This window comes from Moschus berezovskii, chromosome Y (assembly GCF_049115385.1).
Source record: "Moschus berezovskii isolate FMDL1 chromosome Y, NW_MosBer_1.0, whole genome shotgun sequence".
In the NCBI taxonomy this organism is placed as follows: Eukaryota; Metazoa; Chordata; class Mammalia; order Artiodactyla; family Moschidae; genus Moschus; species Moschus berezovskii.
In genome coordinates, this window is record NC_142489.1 from 83,104,307 (window position 1) to 83,118,457 (window position 14,151).

Below are 14,151 nucleotides of genomic sequence, written 5' to 3' on the forward strand. Positions count from 1 at the left end.
TTTCTGAATGTTGAGCTTCAAGCCAACCTTTTCACTCTCCTCTTTCACTTTCATCAAGAGGCTTTTGATGAAAGTGAGTTCCTCTTCACTTTCTGCCATAATGGTAGTGTCATCTGCATATCTGAGGTTATTGATATTTCTCCCAGCAGTCTTGATTCCAGCTTGTGCTTCTTCCAGCCCAGCGTTCCTCATGATGTACTCTGCATAGAAGTTAAATAAGCAAAGTGACAATATACAGCCTTGACGTATTCCTTTTCCTATTTGGAACCAGTCTGTTGGTCCATGTACAGTTCTGACTGTTGCTTCCTGACCTGCATACAGGGTTAGTTACAGAGAATGCCAAAGTTTGGTGATGAAATGGAATAAGATGGAGAGGAGAATGAAGGGGTGACTTCAAACCTAGGATATGTCTATTCGAGGTCATGGAAGCTGCTCCAGACCTAGCTGCAGGCCTTGGGGACATAGTTCAAAATATATTAAACAATGTCGTCTCTGGCATCAGTAATCTTTTACAGTATTAAAAATCCTCAGCACACAAGATTAGACCACCTGAATGATACCGCTTGGAAATTCAGGAGATATTACTTGTGAGTGGGGGCTGATACTTGCCAGAGTCTTGCTCTATCAGAATTGTTCAGCAAAAGAGACACAGGTGTATAGAACAATCTTTTGGACTCTGTGGAAGAGGGTGAGTGTGGGATGATTTGGGAGAATGGCATTGAAACATGTATAATACCATATGTGACATGAATCACAAGTCCAGGTTCGACGCATGATACAGGATGTTTGGGTGAACGGGGATGAACCAGAGGGAGGATAAGCGGAGGAGGGAGGTGGGAGGGGGTTTGAAGAAGAGGAACATATGTACGCCCGGGGCGGATTCATGTCAATGTTTGGCAAAACCAACCAATATAATATTGTAAAGTAATTAGCCTCCAAAAAAAAATTAAAAGTAAAAAAATATTGTTCAAACACTTGTCATATTTAATAGAGATGGAGCCAATATTCACCTGTGCATAGACTGTTTTCTTAAGCATATTCCAATTATGAGGACATATACCACCTCTCTGGGGTTTCACTTTCTTTCTCTTTGAATGCTTCTCCACTTACACAAAAGAAGATAGCACTAATTTGAAATCACATTTTTATATTAGGATTTTTCTCTCACTTTTCTAAATGTATCAGTTGTGCTAAATAACTTCCTGTTACCAAATATCACACTTTATAATAACTAGTCTTGTCATACCAGAGGCTTTCAAGAAAATGTAAGTGCAGATAAAATATAAAAGCACAGACAAGCCAGGCTTCTCAGGAGTGTTGGGAAAAAAGAAAAACCACGAGAAAATAGGCCATGAGTTGGCTGTGTGACAAGATAGTGTGGGGAAACTCTGATGAAGTGTTAGCAAACCTTGCAATTAGTTCATTTGTCATAGATATGAGTAAACCCCTATTCTTCCCATGTAGTTCTCATTAAGTCTCTTCCCTCATTGCATATACTGCCTACAGGTAATGATCCTGCTTGATCCCAAATCTAAATCATACATTTTTAACTTCTTCCTTTGTCTCATGACAGGATTACTGATGACCTCATTGGCCATTCCCTTTTGTTTTACTATAGCAACCAGTGGTCTAGCCTTTTGTTTCTGACACTTTCAAATATGTCCGTGTAGTGGCCATCCTTTCATCTTCCTAACATCATCTCCATCTTCTTCTGAGCATCCAGATACCTTCAGTTCAGTTCAGTCGCTCAATCGTGTCCTCATGAATCACAGCACACCAGGACTCCCTGCCTATCACCACCTCCCAGAGTTCACTCAAACTCACAAATAAACATATATCAGTGTTCAAAATCCAGTATACTAACATATACATATGGAATTTAGAAAGACACTTTCTGATGAATAGCCATAGATAGGGCCACAAGCATGACAGATAACTTTAATATTGCTCATAGTTAAGACATTCATCAAGGAGATTCACAGCTAGATTTTTATATCTCTAGAATAATATATAAAAGAAATTTATCTGTCAAAACTGAACATGATCAGAAACAGTTGCACTAGAGCTACTGCTGCTAAGTCACTTTAGTCGAGTCCGACTCTGTGTGACCCCATAGATGGCAAACTACCAGGCAACTCCATCCCAGGGATTTTCCAGGCAAGAACACTGGAGTGGGTTACCATTTCCTTTTCCAATGTATGAAAGTGAAGAGCGAAATGGAACTCGCTCAATCATGTCGACTCTTCACGACCGCATGGGATACAGTCTACCAGGCACCTCTGTCGATGGGATTTTCCAGGCAAGAGTACTGCCGTGGATTTTCATTGCCTTCTCCTACTGCTGATGAGAACAATACAATGGAAATATGGAAAATGATGATACTGATAATAGTGGATTGCACAGAGTATCAGGTTGCTTGCTGTAGTCCCTTGTTCGACCTTAGGGAAATGTAAGAATAACAGTAGCTTGAGAATGTACTACAATTTCATCAAGTGGAGAGTTCCTGAGGAAACCTCGTACTAATAACTTTCTGGACTTGAAAAAACAACTTCCCTTATATGTCTATGTCTTCTAAATACCTAAGATATTTTCAGATTAGCAGCCGCCAAACTCTAAATTTTAACAATTTCTTCCTCAGATTATGTTGCATAGAGTAGATAAAATGTAAACTGTTTGAGGTGGAACTGTGGAATGAATGTGGGCCTGCAAAGCTCTGTCTTCTAATTTTTATTTTTCTCATAATCTTCATAATCAAACCATTTCCTTGGAACTGTTAAGCTCTTTCACATTTAGGTATTTTCAATACCAACCACTTGGTTATTCTGCTCCTTAGCAGGCTTTCTTCCCATATGTAGTGGTCCAAAGATCAGAGGTAGCCTCTATTTCAGGGGTACGGTAAGTAAAAAGACCAATTTTTAAAGAGAGATGAAGCGTGGCAAGCTGGGGAGACTGTGTCCAGACTATCTGTCTTTTATAGTGCCCCACCCAGGTCTCTTTCATTAGGCACCCTTCAAGCTCTACAAGCCCTGGCCGCTAATCTCTTTAAAAAGTTCCCTAGTCTGAAAATAATTTCCTTTGGTCACATGAAAGCCTCCTCGTGTGAGAGGAGAAGATCCCATTTCCATGGGTAAAACTTAAACAGTGAGTGACTTGGAAACAAATGGCTTAATTCAAAGTGAGAAAAACTTTTGGAAAATTTATATACAAAGTGGTGCAATTTGTTCTACACTTAACATTAGATTCTGTACTCCTTCTGATATATCTTTGTTCCCTCTTTCCATTTCTCCTTGAAATCCTCAGCAATAAGTCAATGGAAGAGCAATTATGGACTCTGATTTAAGGGATACTGATGAAAACATTCCCACTACAGAAGAGCAAATACCATTCACCAAGAAAAGGAAAGTGAAAGATAATTTTACTCTAACCACAATTTCTCTAAAGTGGAAATGCCCCTGTCTGTTGTTATTTAGTTCTCCTGATGTAGAATTCTGAATTTCGTTTTGTTTGTTTGCTTTTATATGTTCTAATCCTTTTTTATTTGCAGTTTTCTTTTCTCTTTTTTTTTTTTTACTTTAAAGTAGTGTATTGTTTTTGCCAGGTATTGACATGAATCTCCCATGTGTGTACATGTGTTCCCCATCCTTAAACTCCCTCCTACCTCTCTTCCCATCCCATCCCTCTGGGTCACCTCAGTTCACCAGCCCTGAGCACCCAGTATCATGCATCGAACATGGACTGGAAATTTCTTTCACATGTGATAATTTACATGTTTCAATGTCATTCTCCCATATCATCTCTCCCTCGTCCTCTCCCACAGTGTCCTAAGACTGTTTTTTACGTCTGTGTCTCTTTTGCTGTCTCGCATACAGGGTTACCATTACCATATTTCTAAAGTCCACAAATATGCATTAATATACGCTATTGGTGTTTTTCTTTCTGGCTTATTTCACTCTCTAAGTAAGGCTCTGGTTTCAGCCACTCTTTAGACCTGATTTTAATGGCTGAGTAATATTCTTCTACTGGAACAATAGACTGGTTCCAAATACGATAAAGAGTACATCAAGGCTATATATTGTCAGCCTACTTATTTAAATTCTTCAGAGTACATCATGATAAACGCTGGTCGGAAAGCACAATCTTGGATCACGATTCCCGGTAGAAATATCAATAACCTCAGATATGCAGATGACATCACGCTTATGGCAGAAAGTGAAGAGGAACTAAAAAGCCTCTTGATGTAAGTGAAAGAGGAGAGTGAAAAAGTTGGCTTAAAGCTCAACATTCAAATAACTAAGATCATGGCATCTGGTCCCATCACTTCATGGGAAATAGATGGGGAAACAGTCAGACTTTATTTTTTTGGTTTCCAGAATCACTGTAGATGGTGATTGTAGCATGAAATTAAGACTCTTACTCCTTGAAAGGAAAGTGATGATCATCCTAGACAGAATATAAAAAAACAGAGACATTAATATGAGAACAAAGGTCCGTCCAGTCAAAGCTCTGGTTTTATCAGTGGTCAGGTATGGATGTGAGAGTTGAACTTGCAGAAAGCTGAACACCAAAGAATTGATGCTTTTGAACTTTGTTGTTGGAGAAGATTCTTGAGAGTCCCTTGGATTTCAAGGAGATGCAACCAGTCCATCCTATAGGAGATCAGTTCTGGGTGCTTGTTGAAAGGACTGATGATGAATCTGGGTCAATGTTTTGGGTACATACTGTGAAGAGTTGGCTCATTGCAAAACACCCTGATGCTAGGAGAGATTGGGGGTAGGAGGAGAAGGGGATGACAGAGGATGAGACGGATGGATGGCATCACCGACTCGATGGACATGAGTTTGTGTAAACTCTGGGAGTTGGTAATGGACAGGGATGCCTGGCGTGCTGAGACTCATGGGGTGCTCGAGTCGGACACTACTGAGAGACTGAACTGAACTGAAGTGAATATTCCAGTGTGTATATTCATCACACCTTTCTTATCTATTCGTCTTCAACGAATGGATATCTAGGATGCTTGCATACCCTGTCTATGATAAACAGTGATGCAATGGAGATTGGCGTACACCTGTCTCTTTCAATTCTTGTTTCCTCGGAGTGTATGCCAGGCAGTGTAATCTGGGTCACATAGCAGTCCTATTGCAGTTTTATTTTTTGAGGAATCCCCACACTGTTCTCCATAGTTGCTGTACTAGCTTGCATTCCACCAACAGTGTAAGAGGCTTCCCTTTTCTCTGCAACCTCTCCAGAATTTATTGCTTGTAGACTTTTGGATAGAAGTCAATTTGACTGGTATGGAACCTTATTGTGGTTTTGATTTGCATCTCTGATAATGAGCATCATCATATGTTTGTTAGACATCTGTATGTCTCCTTTGGAGAAAAGTAATCTCAGTTCTTTGGCCCAATTTCTGATTGGGTCATTTATTTTTCTGGAATTGAGCTGTAGGAGTTGCTTGTATATGTTTCAGATTAATTTGTTGTCCATTGTTTCGTCTGCCATTTGCCTTAATCATCATTTTAAAATATGCTTTTCACAGAAGCTGATGATATTTTTTGGCTGATCTAGGGATGAATAGACAAAGTTGGAAGTTTTAACTTGCAAACAATATACTCCTTTATTGGAGATAATTTTCTTTTCAAATCTAGACTTTATTAAGATTTACATATTTAAGTTTTATTTCTTGTTTGTTTCATTATTTAGGCTATATTTTTCAAACAGAGGCCTCTAATCCTGAACAGCGGTGAGTAAATCATAAACAGAAATAGTCATATGATTTGACTGTTTATTTCAACTGGAGAACATATTATATCAAAGAACATCAAACAGGTCAATATGGAATAGTCATCACATAAGAATGTACAAAACAAAGAAAAAAAAATCTTCATTAGTAATTTAAAAGAATGTCTCATATACATTAACAGCAAAGAAAAATCAAGGGAAATAGAAAATTGGCATATGCACACAGTGTGACACCGAGATGAACAGAATAGAATGAAACATCAGTGTGTCAGGAAAATATCAGGATGCTGGTGGTTAGGAAACCACTGAAACATGTGGAGTTTAAAATCACACAAATGTTGGGCCATGTGGGTAGCAATAAAAACAGCAAAATGTGGCTGAATCTCAACATGATAAGGAGCCGATGTAACATAAGTAGAATCTAGATAGGGTGAGGTGGGATAGAAAATGAAGTAGTAAAAAAAAAAAAAAAAAAGCTACTCCTGTCAAGAACATAAGGAGAACATTTGCTGTTATTCAGTCATTAAGTCAGCTCTGGCTCTTTGTCACCCCATGGACTTTAGCCTGACAGGCTTCCCTTCACTATTTACCACAATTTGTTCAGATTTCCGTCCATAGAATCAGTGATGTTATCTAACCATCCCATCACTGGCTACCCACTTCTCCTTTACCTTCAATCATTCCCAGCGTCAGGACATGTGGCCAAAGGAAGAAAAACAAACAAACAAACCGAAAGATACCTAAGTATTCCAAGGAGAGGTGTTGAATCTGTTTAGGATATAGATTCAGAAAAAGCTTTTGACAAAATTTAACACCTAGTTATGATTAAACCTGTAGAGGAGGAGGGAATAAAGGGAATCTTCTTTAACATAATAAAGGCCATTTAAGGATAAACTCACCACAAACAGTGTTCTCTATAGTAAAATTCTGAAACCATGACCCCTAATTCATGAATACAAGAAAGATGCTTCTTATTCACCATGGTTACTCAACACAGTCTTGGGACACCTAGCTACTGCAAACAGAGAATAGGAAGACGAAGGAAAAAAAGTTTCAAATGAAAAGGAAAATAAGAGGTAAAACTGTCCCTGTTTGCAGATGATATGATACTATGCACAGAGAATCCTACCATACAACCAGATAATTGCTAGCAGTACTTCATGAATTCAGGGAAGTGTCTGGCTATAAAATTAACACAGCAATCTCTGGCATTCCTATAAACTGACATCAAAAACAAATTAAGAAAGGAATCCCAGTCACCACTGCAAGAAGAATAAAATTCCCCAAAGTAAACCTGGGAAAAGATTTGTGTGCTGAATTGAATAAGACATGGAGGAAATAAATCAAGGGTGACAAAATGAATAAGTATAACATTCTCTTTGACTTGGAGAATCAATACTATGAAAATGGCTGTGCGACAAAAAGCAGTTTACATATTCAAAGCAATTGCTTTGAAATTGCCAATGACATTTTTCACAGAACTAGATAAATTTTTTTTACAACTTGTTGGGAAATGTAAAAGACCTTGAATAGCCATGCTATCATGAGAAAAATAAGCAGGTCTGGAGGAATCAGGTTTCCTGTTTTCAGTCTGTAATTCAAAGTTGTAGTCATCCACACAGCATGAAACTTCCAAAAAAAAAAAAAAAGGAATACAGCCCAATGGAACAGATAGAAGACCCTGAAATAATCTCTTGTCCAAATGCTTACCTAATCTATGACAAAGGATGCAACAATATACAATGGAGAGAATATATTATCCTTTATAGGTGCTGCTGGAAAATTTTGAGAGATAAAGATGAAAGTACAATTAGGACGCTCCCTTTTGTTGTTTAGTGGGAAGTCATATCTGACTCCTTGTGATGTCATGGACTGCATCAGGCAAGCCTCAATAGGCACCACAATCTCCCGGAGCTTGCTCAAGTTCATATCTATTGCATTGGCAGTGATGCCATCCAACACACTCATTCTTGTCACACCCTTCTCCTTCTACCTTCAGTACTTCTCATTATCAGGGTCTTTTCCAATGAGTTGGCTGTTTGCATCAGATAGACAAAGTATTAGAGCTTCAGCTTCACTAGCAGTTCATCCAATGGTTATTTTGGGCTGATTTCCTTGACGATTGACTAATTTCATCCCCTTGCTGTCCAAGGAACTCTCAAGAATCTTCTCCAATACCACAATTCAAAAGCATCAATTCTTCAGGATTCTGCCACTTTTGTGGTCCTGCTCAATCAACTCTATGTGAATACCGCAAAGACCATAGACTTGACTATACCAAAGTTTGTGAGCGAACTGGTGTCTTTTCTTTTTCACACATGTCTCGATTTCTCATAGCTTTTCTGACAAGAAATATTTGTTTTCTAATTTGATGGCCAAAGTCACCATCTGGAGTGATTTTAGAGCCCAAAAAGATAAAATACGTCAATGACTTCCATTTTTCCCCTTCTATTTGCCATGGAGTGATAGGACCGGGTGCCATGATCTTAGTTTTCAGAATGTTTAGCTTTAAGCCAACTTTTTCACTCTCCTCTTTCACTTTCATCAAGAGGCTATTTTACTTCTTCTTCACTTTCTGTCAAAAGGGTGGTGTCATGTACATATCTGAGGTTAGTGAAATATGTCCCAGCAATCTTGCTTCCATCTTGTGCTTCCTCTAGCCCAGCATTTCACATGATGTACTCTGTCTATAAGTTAAATAAGTAGGGTGACAACATACAGTCTTGATGTACCCCGTTTCCTATTTGGAAGCAGACTGTTGTTCATGTCCGTTCTAACATGTTGCTTCCTGACCCTCATACAGATTTCTCAAGGGGCACATCAGGTGGCCTCGTATTCCCATTCCCTTTGGAATTTTCCATAGTTTATTGTGATCCACGCAGTCAGAAGCTTTGGTATAGTCAATAAAGAAGAAATAGATGTTTCTATGGAAGTCTCTTTCTTTTTTGATGAACAAGCAGATATTAGCAATTTGATCTCTGATTCCTCTACCTCTTCTAAAACCAGCTTGAACATCTAGAAGTTCATGGTTTACATATTGCTGAAGCTTGGCTAAGAGAATTTTAAACATTGCTTTACTAGCGTGTGAGATGGGTGCATTTGTGTGGTAGTTTCTGCATTCTTTGGCACTGGCTTTCTTTGGAATTGAAATGAATGCTGACCATTTCCATTCCTGTCGCCACTGCTGAGTTTCCAAGTTTGCTGAGAGTGATCAACGAAATTTAGTACTTCTATGACTTCTAAAATCCAGCAAATGGTGACCATTTCAACTCTTATACCTCTGATATGTCTGACCCAGCTTGAACATCTGGAGTTCCTCAATTCATGGAATGATGAAGAGAAGCTTAGTGGATTTTGAGCATAACTTTACCTGCTTGGAAGACAAGTGAAGTTGTGCAGTGGTTTTTATCATTCGTTAGTACTGTCTTTCTTGCGGACTGGGGTAAGAATTTCCTTTTTCTAGTTCTGTGACCACTGCTAAATTTTCCACATTTGCTGACATATTGAATGTCACACTTTCATAGCATCAATATTTGGAATTTTATGCAGCACTGACAGAATTCCATCACCTACATTAGCTTTGTTGACAGCAGTGCTTTTTAAGGCCCACTTGACTTCACATTCAAGAATGGCTGGCTCTGTGGGATTCATCACAGTGTCCTGGTTATCTGGGGCAGTAAGATCTTTTTGTCCTAAAGTTCTTTGCATGCTTTCCATCTTGTCTTGATCTCTTTTCCTTCTTTTAGGCCTTTCAATTTTCTGTCCTTTACTGAGCCCACCTGTGGATGAAATGTTGCATTTATATATTCAGATTTTTTAAGAGATTTTTTTTTAGTCTTTCCGCTTCTTTTGATTTCTTATATATCTTTGCATTGTGTACTGCAGGAGTGCTTTACATCTCCTTTCTCTTCTCTGGAAATCTGAACTTTGTTTGGGTACTTTTGCCTTTTCCACTTGCTTTCTGCTGCTCTTCTTTCCTCAGCTATTTGTACATCCTCCTCCATGCTTTTCTTTTTCTTTGGCATTGTTTCACTCACTGTTTGCTGTACAATATTTTGCACCTCCTTCCCTAGTTTTTGAGGTGCTCTGTTTACTAGATATAAACCCTGGAATCTCTTTGCCACCTGCACTGCATATTCATAGAGGATTTGATTTTCTAGTCCCTGGCTGGCCTAGTAGTTGTGCACCTGACCTTCTGAATTTGGCAGATTGTTACTGATGATCGGATCCATAGTGGGCTCCAGATTTTTTTTTCCCCTGAACTTATACACTTCTCCCTCTGATTATATAGTCAGGCTGATACCATTAGGCACCATTTGGTGATGTCCATGTGTAAAGCCATCTCTTGTGTGGTTGTCAAAGGATCTTTGCTTTGACCACTACATTTTCTTGACAGTTTGATTAGTCTTTGTTCTGCTTCATCTTTTATTCCAAGGCCAAACTTTCCTGCTATTCCAGATATCTCTTGACTTTGTCCTTTTGCATTCCAATCCCTTATGATGATAAGGACATCTTTCACTTGCTGTTAATTCAAGGAGGTGTTATTGGTCTTCACAGAACTGATGAATCTGAACATCTTCAGGATCAGAATTCAGGGCAGAGACTAGCATTACAGTGATTTTGAATGGTTTGCCTTGGAAATGAACTAAGGTCATTCTGTCATTTTTGAGGTTGCACCCAAGTAGTGCGTAGTGAAGTGATTCTAAAATTATAGCAGATTGGGGAAGTAGAATCATAGAAAAAATTAGAACATTGTCTTAGAGTAAAAAAACTTGATTCTTGCCTAAAAAATACCCAACGTGGAATCTGGGGAGAATAGAAGAATTTCTATATGAGGAAGAAGACTCAGGGTGTGAGAGTTTAGCAAGATGAGGACAAAGAACTTCTTTTTTATCCATTTCTGGAATCACATTTAGGAGTATCTCTTTAAGAAGCTTGCTATGGCATTCAATAAGCAAAGTCTTTTGCATTGAAAATATGAAAGAATTTTTTTTTTGAAGTGTCCGCTGTTGAGTTTTCTGAGAGTTGGAGTGATTTCACTGACCAGAGTCAGTGATATCTATTGATTCCAAGGAACCAAGAATAAATTAATTAAGGAAGCAATTACCTGTCTTTAGTAGGAATCTTGTGTGAGTATTAGTGATTGTGGCAGCAGTGTGTGTGAGTCCCCAGGAGAAAGGAGCAATGAGCAGGTGAAATCCATTTACCGCGGGGTGGGGGTGGGGGGGCAGGGGGCGGGCATTAGCCAGAGCATAGGAATCTGTGAATGTGCATATATTTTTGAGAACCCATTTCGTTGTGGCATCCCTAAGGACTAGGTGAACAGATGCAATTTCAGCCAATTGGGTGAGACTGGAGTACTATTCTTAACGAGAGAAGCCTGAGGGCAGGAAGAATGGAGCAAACCTCCAGCGACATTGCATTGTTTATAATGAGGGTGTTGCTACTCATAAATGACACTAATACTTTTCATTCTAAAGTTGTTGGCCACAGATGGCTCCACAAAATGTAAGAAGAGTGGGTAGTGTGGATACTGGCATCACTGCCTGAAAGGTGTCATTTAAGGGTCTGTGCATGGATGAAAACACATCCTGTGGAAATTTGGAAAGGCTTTTAAAATGAGATGAGTTTTGTGGTTCAGTCACCAAATAATGTGCTTGGGGTGATTCTTTGATATCCCTCCCCCCCATAGAAGGCAGCATTATTTGGCATTGACTCTCTTTGAGATTGGAATGAAAACTGACTTTTTACAGTCCTGTGGCCATGGCTGGGTTTTCCATATCTGCTGGCATGCTGAATGTAGAACTTTCACAGCATCATCTTTCAGGATTTGAAATAGCTCAACTGGAATTCCATCGCATCCACTAGCTTTGATCATAGTGATGCTTACTGAGACCCACTTGACTTCAATTTCCAATATCTTTTTTGTACAGTTCTGTGTATTCTTGCCACCTCTTATTATCTTCTGCTTCTGATGGGTCTCTACCATTTCTGTCTTTTATTTAGCCCATCTTTGCATGAAATATTTCCTTGGATTCTCTAATTTGCTTGGAGAGATCTCTAGTCTTTCCCATTCTATTATTTACCTCTCCTTCTTTGCATTGATCCCTGAGGAAGACTTTCTTATCTCTCCCAGCAATTCTTTGCAACTCTGCATTCAAATGGGTATACATTTCCTTTTCACCTTTGCTTTTTACTTCCCGTCTTTTCACAACTATTTGTAAACGCTCCCCACATGCATTTAAATTTTTGAAATTTCTTTATCTTGGGGATGGTGTTGATCTCTGTCCCGTACAATGTCACGAACCTACATTCATAGTTCATCAGGCTCTCTGCCTTCCAGAACTAGTCTATTAAATCTTGGCTTGGGTATCAGGATTCTACAAAGGATGGTTTTGATTTATTCTCCCGCTGCACCTGGCCCCACAAGGTTAGGGTAACAAAATAAACAGGGATGTTTCCTCACCTGGAGAAGGAAATGAAAAATGCCATGGCTAGTAGAAGGAAAGACATTATAAAAATTAGGAGAGAAGCAAATTCAAAAGAAACAAACGAGAACACAGCAGAAATCAACAAATATAAAAGCTGGTTCAATGAGACGAAAAATAAAATTGAAAAAAAAAAAACATTATCCACAGTCATCAAGAAACAAAGGAAGAAAAATCAATCAACAAAATTAGAAATGAAACTGGAGAAACTATATCAAACAATACAGAAATACAAAGGATCATAAGAGACTACTATCAGTAACTATATGCCAATAAAATGTACAACTGTGAAGAAATGAACAAACTCTTAGTGCAGTATAACTTTCCAAAACTGAAGCAGGAGGAAATAGAAACACTTAACAGACATGTCACAAGCACGGAAATATAAACTGTAGTCATAATTCTTCCAGCAAACAAAAGCCCAGAACCAGGTGCCTTCAGAGCTGAATTCTTAAAAAAAAAAAAAAAAAAAAAATTGACAAGAGCTAACACTTATTTTTCATTGACTATGCCAAAGCCTTTGACTCTGTGGATCACAACAAACTGGAAAATCCTGAAAGAGATAGGAATACCAGACCACCTGACCTGCCTCTTGAGAAATCGGTATACAGGTCAGGAAGCAACAGTTAGAATTGGACATGGAAAAACACACTGTTTCCAAATAGGAAAAGGAGTACGTCGAAGTTGTATATTGTCACCTTGCTTATTGACGTTATATGCAGAGTACATCCTAAGGAACTCTAAGCTGGAAGAAGCACAAACTGGAATCAAGATTGCCAGGAGAAATATCAACAACCTCAGATGTGCAGATGACACCACACTTATGGCAGAAAGTGAAGAGGAACTCAAAAGCATCTTGATGAAAGTGAAAGAGAAGAGTGAAAAAGTTGACTTGAACCTCAACATTCAGAAAACGAAGATCATGGCATCTGGTTCCATCACTTCATGGGAAAAAGATGGGGAAACAGTGGAAACAGTGTCGGACTTCATTTTTTGGGCTTCAAAATCACTGTGGATGCTGATTGCGGCCATAAAATTAAAAAATGTTTACTCCTTGGGAGCAAAGTTATGACGTACCTAGATAGCATATTAAAAAGCAGGGAGAGTACTTTGCCATCCAAGGTCTGTCTAGTCAAGACTATGTTTTTTCCAGTGGTCATGTATGGATGTGAGAATTAGACTGTGAAGAAAGCTGATGGCTGAAGAATTGATGCTTTTGAACTGTGGTGTTGGAGAAGACTCTTGAGAGTCCCTTGTACTATAAGGAAATCCAACTAGTCCATTCTAAAAGAGATCAGTCCTGCGTGTGCTTTGGAAGGACTGATCTTAAAGCTGAAACTCTAGTACTTTGGCCACCTCATGCGAAGAGTTGACTCACTGGAAAATACTCTGATGCTGGGAGGGATTGGGGGCCAAGGAAAAGGGGATGAAAAATATGAGATTTCTGAATGGCATCACCCACTTAATGGAGGTGAGTTTGAGTGAACTCCGAGAGTTTGTGATGGACAGGGAGGCCTGGCGTGCTGTGATTCATTGGGTCACAAAGAGTCGAACACGACTGAGCGAATGAACTGAACTGAACTGAACACTGATTCTACTCAAATTCTTCAGGAAATTTGCAGAGTTAATGAAATTTCCAAAGTCATTCTATGAGGCCACTGTCACCCTGACCCCAAAACCAGACAAATATGCCACAAGAAAAGAAAAGTACACTCCAAAAACACTGATGGACATAGATGCAAAAATCCTTAACAAAATCTTAACAAACAGAATCCAACAGCATTTTAAAAAGATCAAGTGGGCTTTATCTCAGGGATCCAAGGATTCTTTAATATCTGCACGTCAATCAAAGTAATACACCACGTTAACAAATTGAATGATAAAACGCATATGATTATCTCAATAGATATAGAGAAGGTCGTCG